The sequence below is a fragment of the Mytilus galloprovincialis genome, chromosome 8 (genome assembly GCF_965363235.1).
Source record: "Mytilus galloprovincialis chromosome 8, xbMytGall1.hap1.1, whole genome shotgun sequence".
In the NCBI taxonomy this organism is placed as follows: domain Eukaryota; kingdom Metazoa; phylum Mollusca; class Bivalvia; order Mytilida; family Mytilidae; genus Mytilus; species Mytilus galloprovincialis.
The window spans coordinates 30,069,035-30,096,870 of record NC_134845.1 but is presented as its reverse complement, the minus strand read 5'-3'; the positions used below and the strand labels follow the sequence as shown (position 1 = coordinate 30,096,870).

At 33.3% G+C, this 27,836-nt stretch overlaps 2 protein-coding genes across 2 annotated transcripts in view; one reads left to right on the top strand and one right to left on the bottom strand.

Moving 5' to 3' along the window:
* The window catches only part of LOC143085520 (sentrin-specific protease 1-like), a 32,285-nt gene extending 26,966 nt beyond the window's left edge, over positions 1-5,319 (bottom strand). The window contains exons 1-2 of the mRNA XM_076261905.1: positions 5,238-5,319; positions 1,287-1,436 (exon numbers count right to left, since the gene is read on the bottom strand). The gene's annotated coding sequence lies outside the window, so the exon portion shown is untranslated. The remainder of the gene's footprint in view (positions 1-1,286; positions 1,437-5,237) is intronic.
* Positions 1-27,836, top strand: part of LOC143085522 (uncharacterized) — a 169,973-nt gene that overhangs the window by 128,571 nt on the left and 13,566 nt on the right. The window lies entirely within an intron of this gene.

Below are 27,836 nucleotides of genomic sequence, written 5' to 3'. Positions count from 1 at the left end.
TGATTATTTATATTTTTTCTATGTATTTTGTCACATATACATTTGCTCTATATCCCTTTTTCTCCCATTAACTCAATAGACTTAATATATTGATAAAATCTGGAAACAATGTACCTGTATACATCTTCAGAAGACAGTTTTAAAATTTTGCTTTATATATACAAGATATTAAATGTATTATGGACATTTACTGACCAATCTTTTATAGAATAGCAACCGTTTGAGGAACCACCATTTATATTTTCGAAAAATGCTTCACGTAAATGCTTTGCTGTGAGTTTCATGAATTTAGGATTAAGAAAAGCTATCTAAGCATTTTTTACATTCCTTTTATGATTTTTTCTTGTGCATAAACTTATTCTTACCGATAAAAGGAAACTGAAGTTATGAATCATAAACCATTTTTCAAACATATTTATACTTTAATTAACAATGATATTGACCGTTGGCCTATTTACAATCAAATGACATGTTATATATCTTGACCTTGAAAGTGATTACTTTGTACCAAAATTGTTATCTGGAATCATTAAAATAAAAAGACCTTTGCTATGGATTGAAAAGCGTCATATAGACATTTGAATCAGGGGAAAATAGTCATACAGAGTTCGCAAAAACTTCGTTTGACCCGTCGGACATTGGACCGACAGAGCAAAATTATTTGTCAGTCCTACAAAATTTTTGCCAGTCCTAAAAATCTGTCAATTTGATCCTAATATAAAATAATAACATATTTTATCCAAAAATATCTTTATTGTTATTTTTAGTTTTATTTTTCACAGCCACGGACAAATTAAAAATGAAGGACACGTTCTGTTCTTCTGATTGTTCTTATAGTCATCTTAACTATCAATTTCATCAACTGAATCATTTTCTCAGTATTTGTTATCTCCATCTAAGATTTCAATCGCCGATTGTTTGCCAAGAACAAATTTAGCAGGCCACGTGTAGATCGGCAGCTTGTCTATAATAACAGGAATCCAGTACCGGAAATAACCTGCAGGTACATCTGAAGACCGATGTAAACACGTATTGGAATTAGTTGCGATACAACTAATTACCGATAAAAAGGGAACTACAACGGCCGTTTTTACATCGGTCATCAGGACCGGCACTAGGTTTCAAAATACTGGTCTGAGCCTCATTTTGGCGGTCAGGACCGACCATTTTCGCGAACTCTGGTCATAAAGAAATTAAATAAATCATAAAATGGACATGTTTGTAGGATTGGACAGTCTATAGAAAAATAGCATACTAAATGAAGTATAGGAATCATTTACACTTACACGGTTGCATCTCAAACAGTGATGGTCATATCTAAGAACACATGGAACAAATTCTTTAAGTGTCTCGAGGAAATAGGCCAGAAAAATCGATGGATCGTGTTGTCTTCCATTTGCCAGATCTTTCAGTTCCACATTCAAGGTAAATGATTTCTGAAAACAAACAAAAAACAAAAAAATATGTTACTTGAAAATCGATAATTTATTCTTTTGTAGATATTTATATTATTTTGAAGCATACAAAGACTGCTGATATACATGTAGTTGATGTAGGAAGTGTTCTGTTGACTTATATTTATCTTTACAAAACAATAAATAATTAGAATCCACTATATGCAAATCTTAAGGTTCATCATAACCTTTTGGCTAAAATGGCCGTATTTACACTCCAAATTTTACTCTGAGTACAGACTAACCTATACACCTGCAACAGTTTTAAGGGATGGCAGGAACTAGATATATAAATTTTAAATGCATTTTATGTTTCAGAAAATTATAACTTTTCTAGATTTTTCTATCCATTTTTTTTCGTTCCAGCAGAAGGTGCAAAAATTAACTAAGTAGTGAAAACGATTGAGAAGCTCCCCTCATATAATCAATGTTGTGAGTAGTATTGATTTAAATGGACAATAGATGGACAATAGTCACCTGTAAACAATAGGTGTTTTAACAGGTTTAAACTGTGTAGCTGAGTGGACCGTATCAAATGAAACTCGGGTGTTTGTTTATTTTGCTATCTTTTGCAGACTGGGAAAAAATGCACATCAAAATGCAGGTAAGTTTTTAATTTTCTGAAACGTAGACTTCATATAACTTTTATATATCTAGTTCCTGCCATGCCTTAAAACTTTCCTAGATGTACCAGTTTGTCTGTACTCATAGTAATTTTTTAGGTGTAAACACGGCCATATTTTTCAATTCCTTATGATGAACCGTAAAGGGTACAGCACCACCAAAAGAGTAGTAAAATCGTGAACAAATATCAATTTAATTGTGTAACAAATATCTTTCAACAGTAATTACAAATCCTTGGTACATTGTAATATGTAGATTTAATTTTGTTACATCTTACTGTTGTGTGCATTCTATGTTAATCTATAGTAGTAAGTACATATTTGAACATTGTTGAAGCATCTGGTGTGATTTTATATAAAATGATCTATGATTTTGTAGATAACATACAATATAACCTCATCTTCTGTTTTGCAATAGTCCATGAAAGGGGTCTCATTGGGGGTTTCTGATCCCAGATCCTGCTTACTGGGACAGGATAATTGTTTTTCTAGCAAGGTGACCTTTAAATGTTATTTTCGGTGTCATGTTGGTCTCTTGTGGAGAGCTGTCTCATTGGCATTCATACCACATCTTCTTTTTTTTGTAAAACATTTAGTGACTTGAGAATTTCAGAAAAAAGTCATAGGTAATTTGAGACAGGATAATTGTTTTTCCAGCAAGGGGACCTTTAAATGTTAATTTCGGTGTCATGTTGGTCTCTTGTGGAGAGCTGTCTCATTGGCATTCATACCACATCTTCTTTTTTTTGTAAAACATTTAGTGACTTGAGAATTTCAGAAAAGGTATCAAAAATCATAGGTAACTTGGGACAGGATAATTGTTTTTCTAGCCCGGCTCCTCCTTTTTTCCACAAAAAAAATCTTTTTTTTTGTGTGTTCTCTATTAATTTTAATGACACATGAATAATTTTAGCGCTTATCTGTGTATTATGAACTATTGTTAAAGGGGGAGTCGGGGCAGAGGCGAATTTAGGGGCCCCCCCCCAAAATAATTGGTTGCTTATATAGGAAATCACTGAAGCATGACCGGAGCGGGCCCCTACATATGAAAAGTTATGGATCCGCCACTGCGGATGGGCCCCAATGAGAGCAGAGACCCACATGAAAAGGATGTTATGAATTAAGGAAAATAAATTACCATTACGTACCATGATTACAGAAATTAGAAAACGTTTTAAATTGATGAAATAAATATAACACAAACATTTATCATGTTTATATGGAATCTAAGAAACAATTGTATATGGATTCATTTAAGGGGATAGACCTGATATATGGGAGACAACTTTTACACATGTATTGAAAATCATTTGTGCTGCTGCATTTTATTAAAAACATAGCAGTTAATTAAACAGTGATCAAGCATTTATGTTGTTTACATTTGACAGGGAAAATATTAAGCAAACAGATCCAGTTAACTGTACATGTTTTACACAACAAAGCATTAATTTCATTAAAGATATATATATATATAATGACTATTAAACAGATAAAGACTCGTTTACTCAGTGATCGGGAAGGACGTGTGCCCTGCGCTTATTGCGCATATCGACGATAAATGGCGCATAGAGTGACAAATATAAGCGCCCATGTGGCGCACGATTTTTTCACTTCATTTCGAAACGTTTAAAAATCGTCCTATGGATTTCCGATCGTGTTCCGTGCCACCATGTGTGTGTACACAACTGTGTAATATTCTTCCAATGATAGGAGCACTTATATATTTTTGGGACGTCTCGGGTGTTTTCCTATGGTAATAATAGAACCATGCGGTTTAACTGATTACCCAAAAAAATGTAGTTAACCATCGTTCATGATATAATTATTTATAAACAACTTTAAATTTGTAAAATTTGGCTAGTACAGACGACATTTTTTCTCATATCATATAATCTTTTAAGTTAGCTTAGTTTACTATTATTTCGATTGAAAAATCTCAAAGCCTTTTTATGAATATAGTTTATGTCTCCATAAAAGGCCCTAAACTGTCCTTGTCATGTTTTGGTCTTTGGCTCGTTTTGACACTTTGAAATCATGACTTCACCGAATTGTTGTTTTGTTCTTTCAATTAATTAATACTCTCTACTGTTATTCTTGTCATCGTGATGAAGTTATAATAATACAAGAAGTGCAGAGGAAATGCCAGAAACGTCCTCTAATACGGAACGTCTGGAATAAGTATGGTATTGACGAAGACCCAAATTAAATGTAAAATAAAAAATGAACATGAACAAGACCAAGACAACAGTACCAGTTTTAAAATTGTAAATAAAGGTTATCTTAAATATTGTCTGGTTAGGAAGAAGTATTGTATATTCATTGAAATTGAAATTAATAAAATCACAAGAACACTATCCATGATATTAGTAAGAATCATAAAGGTAAGTAACACCACCTCTTTGCTGATATACTTTTTTATTTTTGTTTTACTTAAGTCAATTCAAATGGCCCACTCATTGGACAACATGGCCCATTATTTTTTTAAATGGCTCATTGAATTTATTTTCGGGGGGCCCTGGGCCCATTGAGAAAAAATCCTTCCAGATCACTGGTTTACTAAAGTTTGTGGAATCATTTAGAAAGAAATTTGGGAAATTCAATTTGAACAAATGGATTGAAAAATAAAGTTAATGGTTTTTAAGTGCTGAGTCATTGATACAGAGTTTGTACTAACTGATTGTGTTTGGGTTTTTTAAATATGAAAGGCACTATTCCCATGATTCTTGAAGATATCATCTGAACAACTGGAAAATTGATTTGTACTGATGTACTGTCAGTTAAACTTAGTGTATGCTATAAAAAAAAACAAATATTGACTTGTAAAAATTCAAGTGTGACTGCGCAAAATTGAAATGAACACTTTATTTCAATATTATTACTTTTTACAAGTTACAATTTCTGCTCCCTGTAATTACAAAACGCATAAGTAATAAACAATAATTATATGTTCATTCAGGGGAATAAATGTAGGTGTGTATGCAATGGTTTATTACAGACCCACGTGCGAAATCACGAAAATATATTTTCAGAATCCCGCCAAATATGAATTTGACCGCGTCAAAATAGACACACAAAAACTAAATTTATAGCCACGACAGCGTTCACATCTGATACCAATGTTGTGTTTCTGTTATGGGCGTTTATACTCATGGCTACAAACCTTTAACTATCTGTTATAGTCACTGAATAGTCAGTGAATCGGTCACTTGACTTCGTAGCACGTCTTGTTGGGTTATCTCTAGCATCGAAGTGGGGTTTCCGGTCTTGCGCATTGGGAAGTTATTGTTCCTCCTAATCGGAGCACCTTGGTATTGGACTTTACCACAATCCCAGTACAAGCTTATGCTAATAAATAATCTACACAGTACTTAGTTGGATAGTGACAGACTGTCAATCAAAACAATAAATTCTGAAGGCTTCTTGCTATTGACTATTGATGGCAGGGACATTTTGTTGCCTGGGAGAGAAACCAATATATAGTTGTGTTTAAAAATATGTTATCTCACCCAAAGGATACTCGTCCCATACTGAATATTACTGTTTTTATCTTATAAAATTCATTACAATTATTATTGGGACAGAACACCGTCGATTATAACACATTAAAAGAATGCAAAGACAGTCAGGTGGACTTTACTGTTGTCTATGAACTCTATTTTTTTCGTTCTGAGAATGCCAGTGTATCAATAATTAAAAACTTCTTTTTTTTACATTTAGGCTATTTGTATTACCACGATGTTTCAGATTTACTTAGAAATATATTTCTTCTGTGCATTTTAATAGTCTATTTCGAATGACAACATGTGCCAGAACACAAAATGATTTTTGCCTACTGGTGTTTTCGGCCGATTTTAAGAGTACACCAACATTGGTCATATTGAATATACCCAAAACATAAAATGAAAGATCACGACCATTTAATTTCATTAACACTTCAGTGGCAGATGATGAATGGATCCCTATATTTTCAAGGATGTAAATAAACGAAAAAATTAACGAGAGGAACATTTTAGTGTTACCAAGTCCTACCCCCTTAAATGTCATAATGTTATACATTACCAGTATATCAGTGATAGAATAAACTGTAGGCTGTATAGTTTTAGTATTCAGCAATGCTATCTTCTTCAAAACCACATTTCTTAGAACATCCTTGCTATCATCTACAATATAATCTAGTGGTGTCAGCATTTAATATGATTTTAAATGTGCATTTATTGTTGGAAATACGCATTATTATATAGATATATGTCTAAAGATGTAGTGTGAGTGACAATGAGACAACTCTCCATTCAAATAACAATTTTAAAAAAATAAACCATTTTAGGCCAATGTACGGCCTTCAACACGGAGCCTTGGCTCATACCGAACAACAAGCTATAAACTTCGGAGACCCAAAATTCCTAGTGTAAAGTCATTCAAACGGGAAAACCAACGGTCTAATCTATATAAAAATTATGAACATAAATGATAGTATGTCTTTGTCTTATTGATTTTACCACAACTTCAGAGTTCATTACCCCGATCTTCGAACCGATATAAATACATATAAAAATTGAGAATGTCTTCGTTTAACTGTACCAATCTATCACGTTTCCATATCAAATTATCCAGAAAAACACACCCATATGACAAAGCATTAAAATAATTTAGGTTCTCTTAGAAAGTCAGAAGCTGACGATTATAAAACGAAATTAGCATTTTTTTTTTAAATATGGTGCATTTGGTATTTAAAAAAATACGAAATGAAGACAAACTGGTGCATAAACGAATTGAAAAAAAAATTATTTTCATAATACGTTTATATACTCCACAGTTTGATAAAGCATATTCATATAAAGTAAGCCGGTCCGAGTCATTACTGATATAAATATTAACCTATGACATAAGTTTCATAACATTCTTGCAAGAATTGGACACGTAAGAGCGCCGACGAGGCCATTTTCCAAATACTTAATATTTCCAAGGGTTACTCTTTATTTAAAAGTCGAGCGACGCCGATTTTATAAATTGTTCCCGTAAGAGGTCTAACAGTTGGTTGTACGTTCCACGCAAAACCTGGTACCGGGGACCAACAAAATTACTAGTAGTATATAATCAAATATAAACGGGGAACATATTCTATGGCAGATGTTTCTCGAGTTGATAAATATACTTGTAATTTAAATTTGTCATCATCCTTTTTGAGATTAAAGCCAAACAATAATTATTCTATCGATTATTCTATTTTTTCAACAGCAGGCCAGTTCTAATTTGTCCATTACGTTTTCAAATCCCTTGATTCAATTATCTAGCTAAGCTTGGCAGTAACGCGCTTAATGTCATAAGGTGTCAATTCATGGTTTAAGTCATGCCAACGTTTTGTAGATCTTTCTTTGCTCTTTGCTGAACACTTTTAGTTGTTTAAAGTTTCTCATGCTTTCTATGGTAATACATATCAATTTTCAAACAATATTACTAATTCTGTACAATTTCAGTGTTTTTGGGAGTGGACAAACAAATTCAAGTTATTTTATCAAGGATCTTATAACATCTATCATATGTATACATGTTCTTACCATAACTACATGAGGAAATCTTGGTACACATCTTGAGAGCTTGTAGAGAAGAATTTAGCCAGCAGTTGTTCTTTACATTCTTTAAACCATTATTTCTTTTGCACACTTGTTTTGCCTTTTTTGGTTCCGGTGCCTTACTTGGACTTATGTAGTAAGACCGGATATTACTTTCTTCTCGTTTTTTCCATATTTCTTCCTGCAGTTCAATATTATGTCCAACTGCCTTCTTCGTAGTTTTAATCTTACCGCTGCCAACGGTTTTGGAAAATCCCTTGATTCGACCTTTCAGCACCTGATAAATTCTTCTTATAAAATTCCCAGGAGCAAGACGTTTTTTGCCTTGTAAAGTGTCTTTCTTCATTATTTTGAACCAGTTTTCGACATGGCAATTTGAGTCCCTTGTTATCCCTTCTGTTATACTGACGACAACTCCACTCCATAAAGGAAATATTGGCATGTATGTCTCTATGTAAAGTAGAGCTGGAGGTAGATAATACGGATTTGGCTGCTCATTTGTTTCGTCTAGTTCAATTTCGCCTTCCTGCTTGAAAAAATAGTCACTAAAAGGTGATGACTTTCTTATGGTTGATAATGAAACCAGTTGGTCATCTTCGTCAAAGTCTATGACAAAATCTCCCCCTTCTCCTTCTGTATCCTTTTCAACTTGACTTTCAATTGAACTCTCAATATTTAGATTCAGATACGAAATTCCTCCTTCTACTTTTTTTGTCCGTGTAGGACTTGTCAGGACATTCTTGATATGCTTAAATGTTAATTTTGCCTTTTCCAATTTTGTTGCGTTTTGCAGCAAAGCAAAACAGTAAAGAATAAATTTGCCCAGCTGCTTGTCCTTCGTTAAATCAGACATTTTATCTCGAATTTTTTTTATAATATGGCTGCAGCATAAATGTATTATACATGTGTCTCTCCTTTCTTCGTTTGTGTTTTCTCGTCTTAATAAACCCCACATTGAATTTAAGTACTGCTTGATATTTTGGCCACAAAATGCAGCAAGCGAGGCATTAATTATTGGCCACGAAAAATCGCTTTCCACACGATCTGGAACAATAGGCCTACCAAATACAATAGAAGTGGCATGCCTTAGCTTCAAGGCAAATGACGCTATGGATACAGATGTATGGTCATTTGTCACCATTTCTGCTACAGGCATTGACGGCTCTCCTTTAACGGGGCTTTTAACACAAGCTGCATAATAGAATGGTTTTTTTGTTTGGTTCTGTATTTTTCTAACAACTTTCCCAGTAGCATCTAAATATATTACCAAAGTTCCATTTTTTTTTAAACTTTTCATCAATCGTATTTGTTCTTCTGTGTAGCAAATAATGCTAAATGGATCTGCTCCAACAGATTGAATATACCCTTTTATTTTTTTGCTTGTCTCGTCAAGATCAGACATTGCATTTTTTGTAAGCAAGACGTCGGCTATATCTTCTTTAGCAAATTTTTCCTTTTGTCGTATTTCATACAGCACTTCTTGAAGGACTTTTTTAGTTAGGCATTCTGTAAAATTTCCATGTTCAATAGCTTCATTTGGCATATCTGCCATAAGAGTATAGTGCACATTACTGGCACCTTCTGTTTCTAACCGTTTTCCTATTTCAGTTCTTTGTTTTCCAGTTAACTTTCTTTTTTTTACCACTTGTTCTTTATGAACACAGTTTCCGTGGGTTTGGACTTTTATCTTGATAAATTCCTTGCTGTCTTTAGGTTTTTTTCTTATGGTAAATTCATACATTGTGCCTTTTGCATGCCCACAATACGCCTTTCCCTTAAAATATGGTGTTGTTTTCTTTCTTGATCCCATTTTTTTCACCCGGTTATATTTAAAAGCTAAAACACAAGATGAGTTAATCTTATAAAACTCTTTGCTCAAAACATCGGTCCACTTTCCAGAGAGGGCATACTGTTTTTCTTTAGGTTTTATTGTCTCCCATGTTTGCTTGCTAATTTTTATAGAAAATTTCGAAGGGCATTCTATTTCACAATGTTCCTCGCTGGAATCTGACGGATCATTGTTATCTGAAAAAGCTGGTATGTGATCATCTTTCCTGTACTTAGCTTCTGTGTTCCTATCTTTCTCTTGTGTTGTTTGTTCTGAAAAGTCTTCGTTACTGTCCTGTAAACCATAGACTGCAGGAATATATTCTTCAGAATCACTGTTTAGTGGCAGCACTGGTCCCCCTCTTTCAAACTCATCATCCTCATGATAAACCTTCTTCTGAATTCTTTCTCCTAAATCATCTGGCTTGTTTATCGGTCTTTTTGGTTTGGTCAAATTCATGTCAAGTGAATCATTGTCATGTTCAGTATTACTGGGGGCATTATTTCTATCTTTCTCTTGTGTTGTTTGTTCTGAAAAGTCTTCGTTAATGTCCTGTAAAACATAGACTGCAGGACTATATTCTTCAGAATCACTGTTTAGTGGCTGTACTGGTCCACCTTTTTTAAACTCATCATCCTCATGATAAACCTTCTTCTGAATTCTTTCTCCTAAATCATCTGGCTTGTTTATCGGTCTTTTTGGTTTTGTCAGTTTTATGTCGAGTGAATCATTTTCATGTTCAATGTTCCTGGGGGAATTGTGTGTGGTCTCATGCAGTGTGTTATACTTAAAAAAACTTTTATCTTCCTCATCACTTGAGTCTTGAAGTGATTTGTACATGTTTAGTGGCAGTACTGGTCCACCTCTTTCAAACTCATCATCCTCATTACTATATTCTTCAGAATCACTGTTTAGTGGCAGCACTGATCCCCCTCTTTTAAACTCATCATCCTCATGATAAACCTTCTTCTGAATTCTTTCTCCTAAATCATTTGGCTTGTTTATCGGTCGTTTTGATTTTGTCAAATTCATGTCGGGTGAATCATTGTCATGTTCAGTATTACTGGGGGCATTATTTCTATCTTTCTCTCGTGGTGTTTGTTCTGAAAAGTCTTTGTTAATGTCCTGTAAAACATAGACTGCAGGACTATATTCTTCAGAATCACTGTTTAGTGGCAGCACTGGTCCCCCTCTTTCAAACTCATCATCCTCATGATAAACCTTCTTCTGAATTCTTTCTCCTAAATCATCTGGCTTGTTTATCGGTCTTTTTGGTTTTGTCAGTTTTATGTCGAGTGAATCATTCTCATGTTCACTGTTCCTGGGGGAATTGTGTGTGGTCTCATGCAGTGTGTTATACTTAAAAAAACTTTTATCTTCCTCGTCACTTGAGTCTTGAAGTGATTTGTACATGTTGTGTTGTAAATTATATACATTGTCTTCGTTTATAGTTTCGTCTTCTGTTTTAGTGTTTTCTGCTTCCTCAATTACTTGCTCAGGAAGCAATATGTTCCCCAATTCTGCGCCGAACATATTTTTCATTATATATTCGACTTCCAACTCAACATTAACTGTAGGAGGAAGAGTTTTTTTCACTTTTTCCGGAATCTGAAACTCCTGAGAGGACAAATTCTTATTTCTTTTTCTTCGTCGTTTTTGTTTGTCGTCCATTTTTTAGAAATCAGTATGCACTATTTGGTTGTTATTTTTTTTTTTACCTAAAAATAAAAATTGAAATGAATGTTCGCTCGATTGACAAATAATCAGACAACCGATGTAACAAAATTGATATACAAATCCTCATTTTCACGGAGATGTAATTTACCGCACCCGCAAATTTATAAATGATCCTTGAAAACTTGTCTATCCTTAACTCGGTCGCACCTAACCGGATAGCACGAACGGACGACTAACGGATAAAAATAAAAGCTGTCCGTTGACAAAATTGTTATCCGTTGGGAGTCCGTTGATGTACTGACCGAATTAAACCGACGTGTAGCGGATGCAAAACGGACACAGACCGGATAAACAACGTACGAGAAACGGACACGTACCGGACAAAACGGACACGTACCGGACAGAACGGATGTCGAACGTACACCCAACGGACAAGTAAAGCATAAAACAGATACCTAACGGAAGCGTACCGGATAAAAGGGATGAAGTAGATATACGAAAAAACCAAAGGCGACAATAATAATACATGTAAATCGCATAAATATTAAAAATGTTTCTGTATATCTGGTTTTGGTGTGTTCTTCAAAATTCCGCCAAACGACAGTGTCTGGCTTGAATAAGAACTGCTTTATTATGAAGACGTGCCTATACTCTAAAATCGATTATGAATAATAAGAATTCATGAAGCTTAATCTGACATACCAATAATTTGCATTCCTAACGCAAAATTTTCAATTGGCATTTATCCGTTTCAGATCCGTTCATCGTCCGTTTTATCCGTTATACGTCCGGCAGAAGTCCGTTTCTCATCCGTTCAACATCCGTTTTATCCGTTTAACGCCCGTTATACATCCGTTGGTGAATTTATCTTCCAGACCTCCAACAGATGTATAACGGACACGTAACGGATACAAAACAGAGACGAAACGGAGGAGTTCCGTACAAAACGGACGCCTAACGGACGTTCAACGGACATTTAATCCGTTGGACGTCCGTTCAAAGTTTTGAACATGCTCAAAAATTTTCACCACACAGAACGGACGTCGACGGATAAAACGTACGCTTAAGGTGGTATGAGAGTCTAAAATAAAAATGATAGAATTTGTTCATACTTTGCCAAAACGTAGTATCTATTGATATATGTTGAAATATATTATAAAAATGATAGGTCACCGTGCATTTTCTCACACTACAGGACGCGACAAAATGACACATTTTGTAAGGATTATACAGGAAAAAACACCAATTTGTGGATAGAAACTAAACAAAATGATAGAATTGTTCAATACTTAAGGAAAAGATTACTTCCAGACAATGCTTTGAGAATTTCGAAAGAAAAGATAGGGTCACCGTGAGTTTTTTCCGACTAAAATACATAATAGGAAAATTCCATGAAGAATCCTTCAGAAAATGAACTATTTTAGAGTTACCTCCCCTTAAAATGGCAATTTAAATTTTTTTTTAAAACAAAAAAAAATAATCAATTTTTGCAAAATTATCAATATTTATAAGTTATATTCTTATAAATTGTTTTTTTTAAATGAAAATTCATATTAAATTTCTGCATTCCTGCATCAAATTTTGCTAACTTGATAGAAAATATGGACCTTTGGTTCACTGTTTTTTACAATCCAAGATGGAGGAAGACACCCAAACCACCTTAACGGACATGCAACGGATATGGACGGACGTCTAACGGATAAGAACGGACGTCTAACGGACATGAACGGATTGAATAAAAGTTATCCGTTAGGCGTCCGTTCGAGCTATCCGGTAAGGTGTGACCGAGGTTTTAAGAAATTCAACACTGTATTTACATCATTGAATATTGTTTTTATTGTTATCAATATTGAGTTTGTAATCAGTAAATTGAAAGCAAACTAAATACAATTGTTATATATGTTCCAGACCATATGAGTATTTTGATCGTAGTACGCGTACGGTCTGAGCAGTATTTTTAATGAGCGTACTGGGCTGCAATTACTGAATTACTGACATGCTAAATACCGGAGATTTACAGATCAAATGAGCGTGATTGTTTTAAATAGTTAATATATTAATTTTATATTTCAATAACTATTGAACTTATTTTATTTATTTGATATATGAGTTATGTTGATCTATTCTATACATCTGTATCTAATAAACTTGACCAGCTTCTATATATATATATAGTCAGACCTTAGTCAGACCATACGCGTACGGTCCGACCGTATGCGTATTTTGAAAAAGTACGCATACGGTCCAAATATTCATACGGTCTGGAACATATGCATAATGCACAATCATGGAATTACATTATGTCGATACCTGTATCTTTGCATTACATAAGGTCATGTTTATGACGTCTTTACACTGAATGCATTGGATGTTAGATGTGCAATGATTGATAGTATTAAGTGCATTATTTTTTATTATTTGTTATTGGCTTTGAATTAGCTGTCAGCAACTGCGAGTACTATCAGATCTGTACCTATGGTCTTTTTGTTGTTGCGATGTATAAGTGCCCAGACACGGTCACTCTGTTTTTGTTTATATCTTTATCTTTTTGTATCCTTCTGATGAGTTAAGCCTTTTCCAACTGACTGTTATAGTTCGTTCTTATGTTGTACAGTTACGACTGTCCCAGGTTAGGGGAGGGTTTGGATTCTTCATCCTCGGCTCATCGTCCTGAGCACTATGTGTTTTATACCAAGGCTAAACTAATGAGCACTATGCTTATAATGTCTAGATCTCAACCTATAACCCAAACCATACGTAAAATTGAGAATGGAAATGGGGAATGTGTCAAAGAGACAACAACCCGACTAAATAAAAAAAAAACAACAGCAGAAGGTCACCAACAGGTCTTCAATGTAGCGAGAAATTCCCGCACCCGGAGGCGTACTTCAGCTGGCCCCTAAACAAATTTATACTAGTTGAGTGATAATGAACGCCATACTAATTTCCAAATTGTACACAAGAAACTAAAATTAAAATAATACAAGACTAACAAATGCCAGAGGCTCCTGACTTGGGACAGGCGCAAAAATGCGGCGGGGTTAAACATGTTTGTGAGATCTCAACCCTCCCCCTATACCTCTAACCAATGTAGAAAAGTAAACGCATAACAATGCGCACATTAAAATTCAGTTCAAGAGAAGTCCGAGTCTGATGTCAGAAGATGTAACCAAAGAAAATAAACAAAATGACAATAATACATAAATAACAACAGACTACTAGCAGTTAACTGACATGCCAGCTCCAGACTTCAATTAAACTGACTGAAAGATTATGATTTCATCATTTGAGTTTTGAAAAAAGTCAACAATATCACTGATATCATCTGAAGCGCTAGACATTATATCTCGAGCCTCAATTACAATATCTTGGGCGCCCAACATAATACCTGTAGCGTTCGACTTAATTATAAAAACAATCAAGTTACTAACTAAATATCGGAAGTGTTCGACTTGCTATCTCGGACACTAGCTTAAAAATGTCGATTACTTGACCTTGCGTGGCACGAGCAGTCGACGTTATATATTGAGCGATGTAGACATATCAAATCGTTTTTTCAACGCTGAATTCATTATTGTCTTTAAATTTTGCATTGTTTATTCTACTAAAGAACATGTTTTTATGATAAGAGAAAAGGTAGATTGATTGATATATCAATTCGAACACTCGAGATCAAATGTCAGTTCTCGACTCTCATCCTCATTTGGGCGTATGACATTTGCGCCGATTTTGAACATTTTCGTTCTTTCATTGCGCCGATTTAATTTTTTCATTTGCGCCGATTTTTTTTATTTGCTCCTAATTAGATTTACAGGTAAGTTAATACTTGTACATGTACTATACCAGTGGTAAAATTTGGTTCTAAATGTTTTTCATTTATGTTTTTAAGATAATTTTGATTCATATGTTTCTGCAACTTCATTGTAACATGATAGACATATTGCACACTGAAACTAGCCGCGGAGACAATTCTTTAATCATCAAGGGCCATACATATCGGAAGATAAGTGTCTTGAAATATAACAACATATCTTACTAATGTACTATAAAACTGTGTAAAGCCAGAGTCACCACGGATTTTATTGTCAAAACACAGATCGAGCATAAATATGTGGCAGATGTCCGAAAGACAGAGGGTGAAGAACTACGGTTACATTCAGGGAAAATGTCTGGAGATGTATCTTGTAGGCCTTCTTCCACCTCCCCACTGTGAGCAGGGGACAACAGTTATATACATGTTATGATTGACAATTCATAAATTTGTACAAGTGGCTAATGGAAGAGGTCTATAATGTAAAATGAAAAATAACATGACTTGGATGGAGAGTTCTCTCATTGGCACTCATATCACATCTTCTTATATCTTTTAAAGAATTGAATGCTTCTTTTTGTAAATTTATTGGGGTGTAAAAGCGTTGACCGAAGTACATTTTGTATGAAGCGCTTCCGCGCTTCATTCTTAAAATGTACGCACGGTCAACGCTTTTACAACACTATAAAGTAACAAAAAGAAGCATTCAATACTTTTAATTAGATTTTTTAGCTAGGATCATGAAAACACGATTGTTATCCAGTTTTATTTAATTCACCTGTGCACTTTATTGTGGGACCTTGTGTCATCATGCATGATAAATGTTATTGTCTCATGCAATTGTTTACGGAATAACATGTGATGTACTGTTAGCCAATTAGAATAACGTATTACAATGAAACATACATCTAATGTAATTATTATATGTATAGCACTCTCAGCTAATGATTATAAGTAATTTAAAACTTTTGACCATTTTAATTCCTGTAAATACATGTATATGCAGTTTTTTTTTTAATCGGCATTTTCCTACACCCTAGCACATATAAATTATTATATATTAAAAAAAAAACACAAAAAAAACACAAAACTTTATGATGACAATCCTATGAATTAATTATGATATCTATTATTTAGTGATCATTATAACCAAATTCAGTCATCTGTATATAATATAATTAATTGTTTCCCTATGTTTTAAGGTGTAAATAGTTGCTCAAACTATACCCTTTGGGTAGTGCTCCACATTTAATGGAGGAATATACAAGAAACTGAACTGAACTGAACTGAATTATTCACCTGTAATTTACCTGTAAAACAATCGGCGCAAATGAAAGAAAATATCGGCGCAAATGAAAGAAAAAATCGGCGCAAATGCAAAATGACGCCTCATTTGATTTTTAAATTTCAAAATCAAATACGAAATTATACAAAATTAACCTTTCTACTATCGGTGTGAGTATCCAAAGAAAGTAATCAAAGCACTATAAGCGATGTAGGCAGTTAACCAAAAAGCAAGGCAAACGTAATTATGGAAACTGTGGCAGTGTTGCTTCAATTTATTTCAAACATTAGACATTCGTTTATTGTAAATTTATGTTTATTTAATGGCAAATTAATTAACAATGATCCATAAATAACAAGAGGCTGTCACAACGACAGCAAACCGGAGTTATTAACATTTATTTGTGTCCTGCCAATATTACAAGAACCATAACTGATGAAAGGTGAAAGTAAAAATCGTCAATATCAAATTTGACCTCCATTGTGTCATCAGTATCAACATATTAAAGTTTGAAAAGCTTAAGTTGAATGGTTCACGAGTAAATGCACGGACACGACTTAAAAAAGCCATTTTTCAATCTTTCAAGAACCATAACTTCTGAACGGTTAAAGTCAAAATCGTCATTATTGAACTTGACCTCAATTTTGTCATCAGTATCAACATATTGAAATTGGAGAAGCTTTGGTTGAACAGTTCATGCATAAATGCACGGACACGACTGGAAATGCCATTTTTCAATCTTTCAAGAACCATAACTCCTGAACGGTAAAAGTCAAAATCGTCATTATTGAACTTGACTTCCATTTTGTCATCAGTAACAACATATTAAAATTTAGGAAGCTTTGGTTGAACAGTTCATTCGTAAATGCACGGACACGACTGGAAATGCCATTTTTCAATCTTTCAAGAACCATAACTCCTGAACGGTAAAAGTCAAAATCGTCATTATTGAACTTGACTTCCATTTTGTCATCAGTAACAACATATTAAAATTTGGGAAGCTTTGGTTGAACAGTTAGTGCGTAAATGCAAGGACGCGACTGAAAATGCCATTTTCCTATCTTTCAAGAACCATAACTCCTGAACGGTAAAAGTCAAAATCGTCATTATTGAACTTGACCTTCATTTTGTTGTCTGTAACAACATATTAAAATTTGAAAAGCTTCGGTTGAATGGTTCATAAGTAAATGCACGGACAACATTTGGTTGTCGCCCGCCCGGCCGCCCGCCGTACATCCCCAAATCAATAACCGACATTTTTGTCACAAAAATCCGGTTAAAAATTGTGATAGGCCCAGAAATAATTCCTAAAATAATTAAAGTAAATTCAATTAACCTAGTCTCATTTTATGCACCAATAAAATTTTATAATAAACATACTATTTGTAACGGGATTCCGTTACGAAGTCTCCCAAATAAAGCTCCAACAATTCGTCATTCACGTTGAAGCCTGACATTGGACAAAGTCCAGTACACATTGGTTAAGAGTAGTAAAGTGATATACATATGCGACGCATAGGAGAATGATCTTGTATGACATTCAAATCTTTTTGAAATGACGAACAGGAATAAATACGGTTTAGGAGTGGGGATCTTGACCGTTTACAAGTTCTCAAACAGGAAGGGTGAGGTGACCTCCACGGACTCGCCATAAACCTTATTATATTTGTTATACATGATATAAAAAAGAAGTTGTGGTATGATTGCCAATGAGACAAATATCCATAAAAGATCAAAATGACACACACATTAAAAATTATAGGTCACCGTACGGCCTTCAACAATGAGCAAATCTCATACCGCATATAGTCAGCTATAAAAGGCCCCGATAAGACAATGTAAAACAATTCAAACGAGAAAACTAACGGCCTTATTTATGTAAAAAAAAACAAGTGTGGACACAGATGAGTGTGGATAGTATGTATGGATGTTTGACAGTGTCTTATGACGAAATGAGTTCTGTTTTTCCTATATGGTGTTATTAACTGTGTTGCACGAGGACAACCATTCTAAGCATTATGAGTGTTATTTATTAATTTTTGTATGCCCCTACCTACGATAGTAGAGGGGCATTATGTTTTCTGGTTTAAAAAAATGAACGAAAAACAAATATGTAACACATAAACAAACGACAACCACTGATTTACAGGCAGCTGCCTTGGGACATGCACATACATAAAAAATGTGGCAGGATGAATATATATGGTTTGGGGTTGGGATCTCGATCATTTCCGAGTTCTCTAACAGGTATGGGTGGGTGACCCAAGGGACTCACCCTACATTTCATTTGATTTGTTTTATTTTCTCATACATAAATATATATAGTTAAGGATTGGGATCTCGACCAATTCCATGTTCTAAAACAGGAGTGGGTGGGGTGACCACAGGGAATCCCCATATATCTCATTTGATTTGTTTATTGTCCCATATATGTGGTTAAGGTGTGGGGGACTCGACCGTTTACAAATTCTCAAACAGGATGGAAATAATGACCCACGTACTCCCTGAATATATCATTTGATTCGTTTTATTGTCCCATACATGACAACACAATTCAAATTGTCTGTGTACCAGTTATTACATCAATATATTCAAGAATGACTTATATTTTGAAAAAAAACACATATAGCTGTGGTTAAAATCTGTTCGCATTGACAACAAATACTGTAAAGCTGCTTTTACTTTCAATTTCTCGTTCATTTATTCATACTTCGACTCTTTGCCAAATGCTTACATGTAATTTATGATGAGCTTTATCCTTTATTTATTGTTAAAATGAATTTCTTTAAAAACTCCTTTACATAAGACAAAAAGAATCAATGAAATAATTTACCTACCCTCGTGCTGATACTTCGTCCATTGTGCTGCAAAGTAACTTGTGCAATGAAAGGTTTACCGAACAGAACAAAAGTCTACAGAAAAAGGATGCTGCCAATTCCCCGTCACGTGACCAATACTTTTTTTCATGGGAATGTTGAACATAAAAGGGTAAAAAAAGGCTTTGATCTGTAGTATCAACCATGGGAAAATTTGACTTCAAAGAAGTTCAATAGGTACCATCAAAGATTCTTTGACTAATTTCGTGTTTGAAGTTACTACACTGTCGTTGATTGTATATTTCATCCATGCATCAAACGAATAGCACAGGACCATGTCGTTTGCTTTGCTAAACATTTTTTATTTTATTTTTTATTGTTGCATTAAATTCACAATTCTCCTTTCCTTGCCTTCTTCTAATTTAAAATTGATGAGTTTAAAGTAAAAAAAAATTGATAGTAATACAACTGACATGTAACTGAGAAGTCAGGAATTTGTGGTTCTAACCCATAATTTTATTTGAAAGTATTATCTCAAATATTTTAAGATACATTATTTAACTAATTCTCTCTTATTAAAATTTTTCAAACGCTATCAATGTGATTTAAAAATGATAGTAACGTATATATGCACCCACCCCACCCCATTTATATGTATCTGTATTGGGATACTATTATAGAGCGGTAAAATAATATAAGATAATATGAAGGATCTGTTGTTTCAATTATTACTGATAGTTCATGTTTGTCCATCGGCTTTAGAATTGGGCGTTTTCAATAAAAACGTCATTTCTTGTCCAAGCTACTATTAAAAAAAATGTGTTTGATCTTTACAAGTATTTTTTGTGCAGTCAATACATTGAATAAGATAATGATTTAAATGTGTAAGCAAAGAAACATACTATTTTAGAGGGATTAATAAGATATTTGATTCCTGCATGGTTCAAAATTTCCAAGTCCTCTAGTTCAATTGATACCTTTGTATACAATATTTTACAAGTACTAATGTTAAAGTTTAATTTAACTTAAATGGGTTGTAATTTCCCCTTTTTGATAGCAGATGTTATATTTGTATATGAATGTTTTATTTAATGTTTAATCATTACAAATTCTATAAATTAAATAGATTTTGGTATTTATAAATGATTTAAAAAAAACATATAATTAATATACGGAAATTATTAAAAAAAAATTTGGAAAGTAACAAAAATTTAATTACCAAAATTTAAAAACCTTTAATATTTATAAGAAGAAGTAGAATACAATAATTGTTAAATGGCTGCTACTAAATGTTACATACAGAGTTTATCTACCACTTTGTGACGCGCGTATTTGAAGCAATCTCTTTTGACGTCCCATCTACTACCATTAAAGGTAGATTAGAAAAGAAAGATGCTGATGTGAGGAAAATGTTCAAAAGCAAGAACAATCTCCGATTTAAAACTTTAATTATCCTTTAAATTTGATTTAGGTAATTGATTAGGACGACTACTTTAAAGTCGTTTGAGTTTTAGTATTTTTCTTTTAAAGAAACTTTCATTACGAACTATACTGGTATTATGTGACCAAAACATGTTCATTAATTTTGTTATATTCCAGGACTTATATCTTCTTTATCATTAAAGTATAAATAAAATAATTAGGAAAGTTGTTTAAAATACAATAAGATATTTCCCTTTTAAGTTATAAAAAAAATCGTTGTTTTAAAGTTTATTCATTAAAATGTACACTCTTAAATAAGTTTGAGAGAATAATCATTGACACAATGGAGCAAAATCATCTTATTTAAGGGAAGAGGGAGGGGGTTAAAAAAAGGTAAATTTTAAACGAAAAAATATATTTCTTGTTATTTGGCGAAAAAAATAATAAAGTGGCGAAAAATATATTGTTTTGGCGAAAGAGGTGGCGAAAATATAATTGATCAAGGGAAAACCCTGGTATCAAGTAGTTATGGAAATATTACAGAAATATGCAAAATAAGATGTTCATAAAACAATGACAACTTGTACAAAATATCTGTACAAATTATAATTTGTACAACATGACATCTTGTACACAACATATATATATGCAACTGGTATGATCCCTTAAATTGTCATTTCAAAGAAAACAGTAGACATTATACAGCGAGTCTTTAAATATTAAAGTAGTATAATCGTAGTTTATATATACAGATAAACGCGAAAAATAATTGTCTTTTCTAAGGTGGTAAGATAGTTGTGGATCTAAACACCATAATATGGACAACGCTCTGATTGGCTAATTTATTTCTCATTTTTGTTATCTATCATACGAGTGGTTGTACTTGTGTGCATGTTTCAAACCGGAAGTCTTATCTATGACTAAAAGTCAGTCTGATGACGGAATTGATATTCGGACTCCTTTTTTTGTTGTTTTTCTCCAAAAATGAACCATAAGAATGGACGACAAATGCGACTATGCATGTCATCTTTAAAACCCAGAGGCATGATGATTAATTTATCATGGAAGGAAGAGAAGCGACACACAAAAGGAGGTCTTCTCGTTTAATAGTATAAAAATACAAATATAGGACTAAACAATACAGTATACATAGCTACAAACACAAATTAGAAACAACAGTTTTTATATATTAGTATATATATCGGAGTAAATTTGTAATTTATATATAGTAATTAGCAACCTTGTACACGTATGCTAGATAGCCAGTCAAGGTCGTTAAAAACTTCCATTTGTTGTATGCTGATTGCAAATTACTGTATATAGTAAGTAAGTAAATAGTTTATTATAGTGTCACGATCCAATATACATCATCATATACAATATAAAAAAATTCTTTAAAACAATATTAGATCCCTGCCTTTAAGACATATGAGACACTTTCATCCTTTTCAAACTAAAAAATATATACTATAATGTAAAAGAAATATTTAAATAATATATGTGAATATAAATAGTTTCTAAAATTTGGTAATTAAACTAATTGAATTTGAATAAGTATACATAAATATTTGTGTAAACTGATTAATCCATCATCCTTGAATGTGCATGGTGACATTGCACTTTTATGTTCTGTGTAAATACAAAAATGTAACAGTCTCTCATAGTTCTTTTAAGAATGACACATGCATTCTAAATTTTTTATATTATGTACTTTAATTATATTGTGTTTATACTTTCTATGTATGTAATGAAACTATCCTTGAATCCTTCATTTACATTATGTTTAGATTGTTTTGAACGTTTATATGACATCTAACATCCATCGTCAATCAATCAATAAACTAGTATGATTTGTGGTACGTGTTGTGAATCTCAAGCAGAATTGCTTTTGATACAGATGTACAATATATAATAATGTAAATTTTTCACCATCAAATGCGGGCTGTTCATAGCCGTGATCTCCTAGTCGTTGGCATCGTACACAATGTAACAGTGCCAAGTTCAAATCTAGCAGTATGAATGAATCTTTTTATTGTAATTTTTCTCTCGACCAAAATATTGTTTTAAACTTAGTGATAATATATATTTCATTTTTCATATACAATTGATGATTTTGTTTCTGTATTTACATTGAAAGACGTAGTTTGACTGGCAGTGGCGGATCTAGATGGGTCAAATAAGGCGTTGCTTGGACTTTTTTGGGGAAACTGATTAATCAGACAAGTCTTCGAGAACTTTCCCATTTCCCGTGTATTTATTTTTTATGCGACAATTCTTTACTTATAATGATATTTTTTGCTGGTATTTACTGATTATAACAAACTCATGTGATTCGCTATGGCGGAGTTGACCAGTTCGCCGTAAAACGTCACTCAGTCATTTTGAAAATCAAATTTCAGTAACACATAGACTGAGGATAACAATCATGACATCTTCAAAACGAAACAGGATTGAACAAGAACGTATTGACTTGAAGTTCTATTTCACAATTCCACGAGACAGAAAGTTATACTCTATTACACTTTCTTGAAAAAAAGTTCCACAACATTATTACTTACCTACGGAAACCTGTGTAACCCCAAACGCCCCAGCCTATTTTTACTAGAAATAACACAGCTGAATGATGGTCCCCAGTCTAAATAGATTTAAAGTGTAAGGAACGAACCATTTGTTAGAGAAGGCGGTCTGAGATATTTGAAAGAAAAAAAACTGACTTGGGTTTTTGTCTATTAAAAACTAAAATTTTGACCGTATCTGGATTGAAAACAATAATCTTGTCCACTTTTTTGCTATAAGAAACGAAAGTTTCCAACAAAATTATTTAGAATTATATAAACATGATGAACAAAAAAACGGGCGTATTTTTTGGGGGCGGGGGTTTGCATGTGTGACTGGAATGTCTGTTTCGGCGAACTGATACTGCATATAAAATACTTTTTTCAAGACCGAAATGCCACCGGCTGCTGTGTGTGATCCATTTGTCAACCGTCATTCATAAACTCGCTGTCATTTTAGAATTATGTCGTAGCCTTTTGTTAATTTGGAACCCCGCATTTCCATTAAAAAAATTTGGCGAAACATATCAACCGAGCATTTGGATAAAAATTGCTTGTTTGTCTTTCTTCAATCGTGTCGGTCGTATTGTAAATTTCATTGAAGAGCCCGGCGTATATCTGGTTTACAACAAGAAATCTGTGAGGTTGTTCTAACTTAACATACAACAAACAAGAATTGTCCATGTCGAGGTCCTACATGCAATAAAGCAGTAAATAGCTTTGGATCCATACTATTATTTTTTATATACAGCATAAAAAAATGTTCAACCCTTACACTTTACAACAACTATAAAATATATATGCCCAAAATAAGGAACCGTTTAAATATGCATTCTACACAAATTTTATGTTTTTTAGCCCCCAAAAAGGTCACAATTTTTTTCGACTCGCTTCGCTCAGCCATCTTTAAAAATGTCGCCCCTTTTCTAAAATCCAGAATCCGCCCATGAAATTCAGTACATGACGTCACAAAGTATATCAGTTTTTAGATATTCTAAAAATAACCGTGCGATATGCTTTTTGCCGGTCAATATGCTTTTTGCTATCCGCCGTTTTTTCTCTACCTTCGAAAATATAGTTTAACATGTGACTATCTCTAAACGAATCAAATATGTTAAAATATACGAATTAATAATATATATATATATATATATAGTGTTTGTATGATATTTTATTAGATAACAAGTGTGGACACAGATGAGTGTGGATTTGTTTTTCGTTTATTTTTTGTACATAAATAAGGCCGTCAGTTTTCTCGTTTGAATTGTTCTACATTGTCATTTCGGGGCCTTTAATATCTGACTATGCGGTATGGGCTTTGCTCATTGTTGAAGGTCGTACTGTAGTTGTTTTAATTTCTGTGTCATTTTGGTCTCAGTGGCAATCATACCACATCTTTTTCATATGTATTTGCTTACTATTTGTATGGATCTATGTATATTACTTTATGGTGGATCGTCAGTATCATTAGTAAAACTTTTTGTCAAAATGTCGAATTGTTTTTTTTAGTAATGAAAATGCCTGACATGATGCTTGGGGCTAGATGAGCTAGAAAGAGAACTTATGTGTTGTGGTTTTTTCTTCAATTCTTTGATAATATTTCCTCCAAAGCTTGTCAAAGCAAAAAGGAGTTTTTACTAATGTGAAAATGATATCGTGAAAAGATCCTTTGTCAGCATGCTTCAAAGACTCATAACTGTTCTTAGAGTAATCTGGTAGAATTCAAGCATGTAAGGTGGATATTATGAGCATCTAGTTAATGTGTCTAGATATCTAAAAAGTTATAATATTCAATACAAAAATGGTAGTGCAAAATTATTCTCTTTTTATTTTTTTGGTTATAATATATGGACACAAATATAAGTGATACCATTACAGTATTTGTTGTGGTATGAAAGTGTAGTAATTAACATTTACTGTAACAATGTTAGTGAGAGCCGTGGTGTAGTGGTTAGATCATCGAACTACTAACACAAAGGTTCCTGGTTCGATTCCCGTTCGGGATGACAATTTCAGGGACTCAATTTTCTGCTCTCCCTTGACACCATTTGCGAGTATGGTCTTAAGGAAACGATGATAGTTCGTCGCAAGGGGACGATAAATGGCTGACCCGTAGTAGAGGTTTCCAGATTTGCTACGTATCAGGTACGGTTGATACGTAACACAACCGTTAGTGCTGTTTTGGAGGTATCATTTAATGCATGAGATTATTGTTATTATCACGGTGAAAATAAAGAAATCGAATTGCATATCAGCGATAAAAACCTTTATCTTTTATTTTATTACGATTTCACTGCTTCTAGAAACCTTGCTTGTGATTTTATACGATAAAATTGATTTTGTGCACCAGAGAATGAATCAAACAGTCCTTACTGGAACTGAGTTGCCTCGACCTTTATATTCTAAATATAGAGACAACTCTCCATCAAAATAACAAATTTATAAAAGTAAACCATTATAGGTCAATGTACGGCCTTCAACACGGATCATTGGCTCACAACGAACAAAAACCTATAAATGGCCCCAAAATTACTAGTGTAAAACCATTCAAACAGGAAAAACAACGGACTAATCTATATAAAAGACGACAAACGAGAAACACGTTTAAACTACATAAACAAACGACAACTACTGTACATTAGATTCCTGTATGACTATGTCTTTGTTTTCTGTATATTTAGAAAATTATTAGAATAAAGAATGTTTTCTAATACTTAATATGAATTGGAATAATTAGTAATTATTTTTTAATTATATCTTGCTTGCTTTGTTCCCACCATGCGTATGGGTTTTATTATTATTATGAACTATTATTAACTATTTTATGGATTTCATCCTTCAATGTTTGTGTTTTTGGACAAAAAAAAGAAGTTTAAAGCTACTACATACATTAAATTGGGAAGTACCCATGCAGTAGCAGTAATAAAAACATATGTTTCGGAAAAGGAAACATGTGCCGTGTTACACTGCCGGTTCCAAGTCCGAATAAAGAAGAAAGGAAGTAATTTTCTTTTAACTGGCGCAATCGTATGTTTTATTTTTGGCGCAAATGAAACCATCTAATTTTAAAACATGTGGCGCAAACGTAGCATTTGAGAAAATAAGTTGTGGCGCAAAAGGACGCATTTTTTTGGCGCAAACGGATCTCTCCCATCTTACTTGTGTCGTTATAACTACAAAGACGAATCCAGGGGCTTGGGGCTCGACCCCCCCCCCCCCTCTTCGTGAGAAAAATTTGGTTCATTATATATGGAATCACTGAAACATGGCTGAAGCTCACCCCCCTCACCCCCCCCCCCCCCGTTAGGTAAGTCAGCGGGCCCCTCTTATGAAATGTTCTGGATCCGCAACTGAACTAGAACACGTGCTAATGGCAAAAATGTGTTCAAAATTGTGTTGGCTTCTCATTAAATATTTTTTTATTAATTAAGCTATCTTTTCGATCATTGGAGCAACACACATTGTAAAAATATTGATCTATCTTTTTCCTTTTATTTTGGCAATGAACTGTTAATAAAAAAAATAGAATTAGCAAAATTAAGAAATAGTTCATGGGGGCATGAATATATCGTGATTTTACCACGAGTTTGCCCTTTATGACAAATATCGTGGTTTTACCACGGGTTTGCCCTTTTTGACAAATATTTTACCATGAGCGATAGCGAGGGGTAAAATATCGGCATAAAGGGACAACCCGTGGTAAAATCAAGATATATTCAAGCCCCCATGAATTGATTAGTAAAATTGTTAATTATATTATGTAAAGAATGAATATATTAAATTTTATGACTCTATCGAAAACCATTTTTTGAGTCGAAATATTTATCATCACGATGTTATATATCTTGTTTGTTTATTATTATTATTATTATGTCACTAGATTTTGTAATTTATTTGCATTAATATTGGTAAATATTGTCGCGAGTAAATGTGTGTATTGCACGTGCTTGCGAGCATATAATCTAAGAGGGTTAATGTTAACCAATATCCATCCATTAATCCTTTTGTCGCACAGCAATGATAGAAAAACTTCTTACAACACAGCGTATTTTGTTCACTGATAACGGCAATAATTTGACGCTATATTTACACTTAGTCTAATGCAATATGAATATGTCTTTCTAACTCTTCGTAATGTTCTACGGAAAATACTATGTTGCTATATAATGTCTTTTGCACCATTTAAACTGATTTATTGACTCAAAATTAAGGATCATTTCAATCGGTTGGTAAATGTTTTTATGTAATTTGTTCAGATTTATATGTACTAGTATCATGAACACGATATTACATAAAATAATTTTATTCCAGTTTTTCTTGGTTTTCTCTCTCGGCTTACTGCGAAAAAAGATATATGAACAGTTGTGTATTAAAAAAGGACATGTTTCTAAAACATTTATAGCATAGTGATTTTAGGGAGTCTTTTTTAAAGAAAAAGTTTTAGCCCGAGGGTAAAGATAGTTGTCCCAAACGGAAAGATGCCAAGTAAATACACTATGAGTCATAGCTTTATGCATAATTGTTGAAATTGAAGTTTTAAATAACTTTGTGTTTATTAAACTTTTTTTTTATCTTTATTCAATTCTTCAACATATATATACAACAGATATATTACATATTACACACAAATATCACAAGGCAATGTTTTAAAGTATAATCATATATATAATCAGCACAATATTTAAAAATTAAATGTTATTACACCTTCGGTTTCTTGTACCAGAATATTATTCTTTAAAAAGTGTTTCTCAAAAACATTTCTCATACATCTTGCATCACACAAATATTCATACAG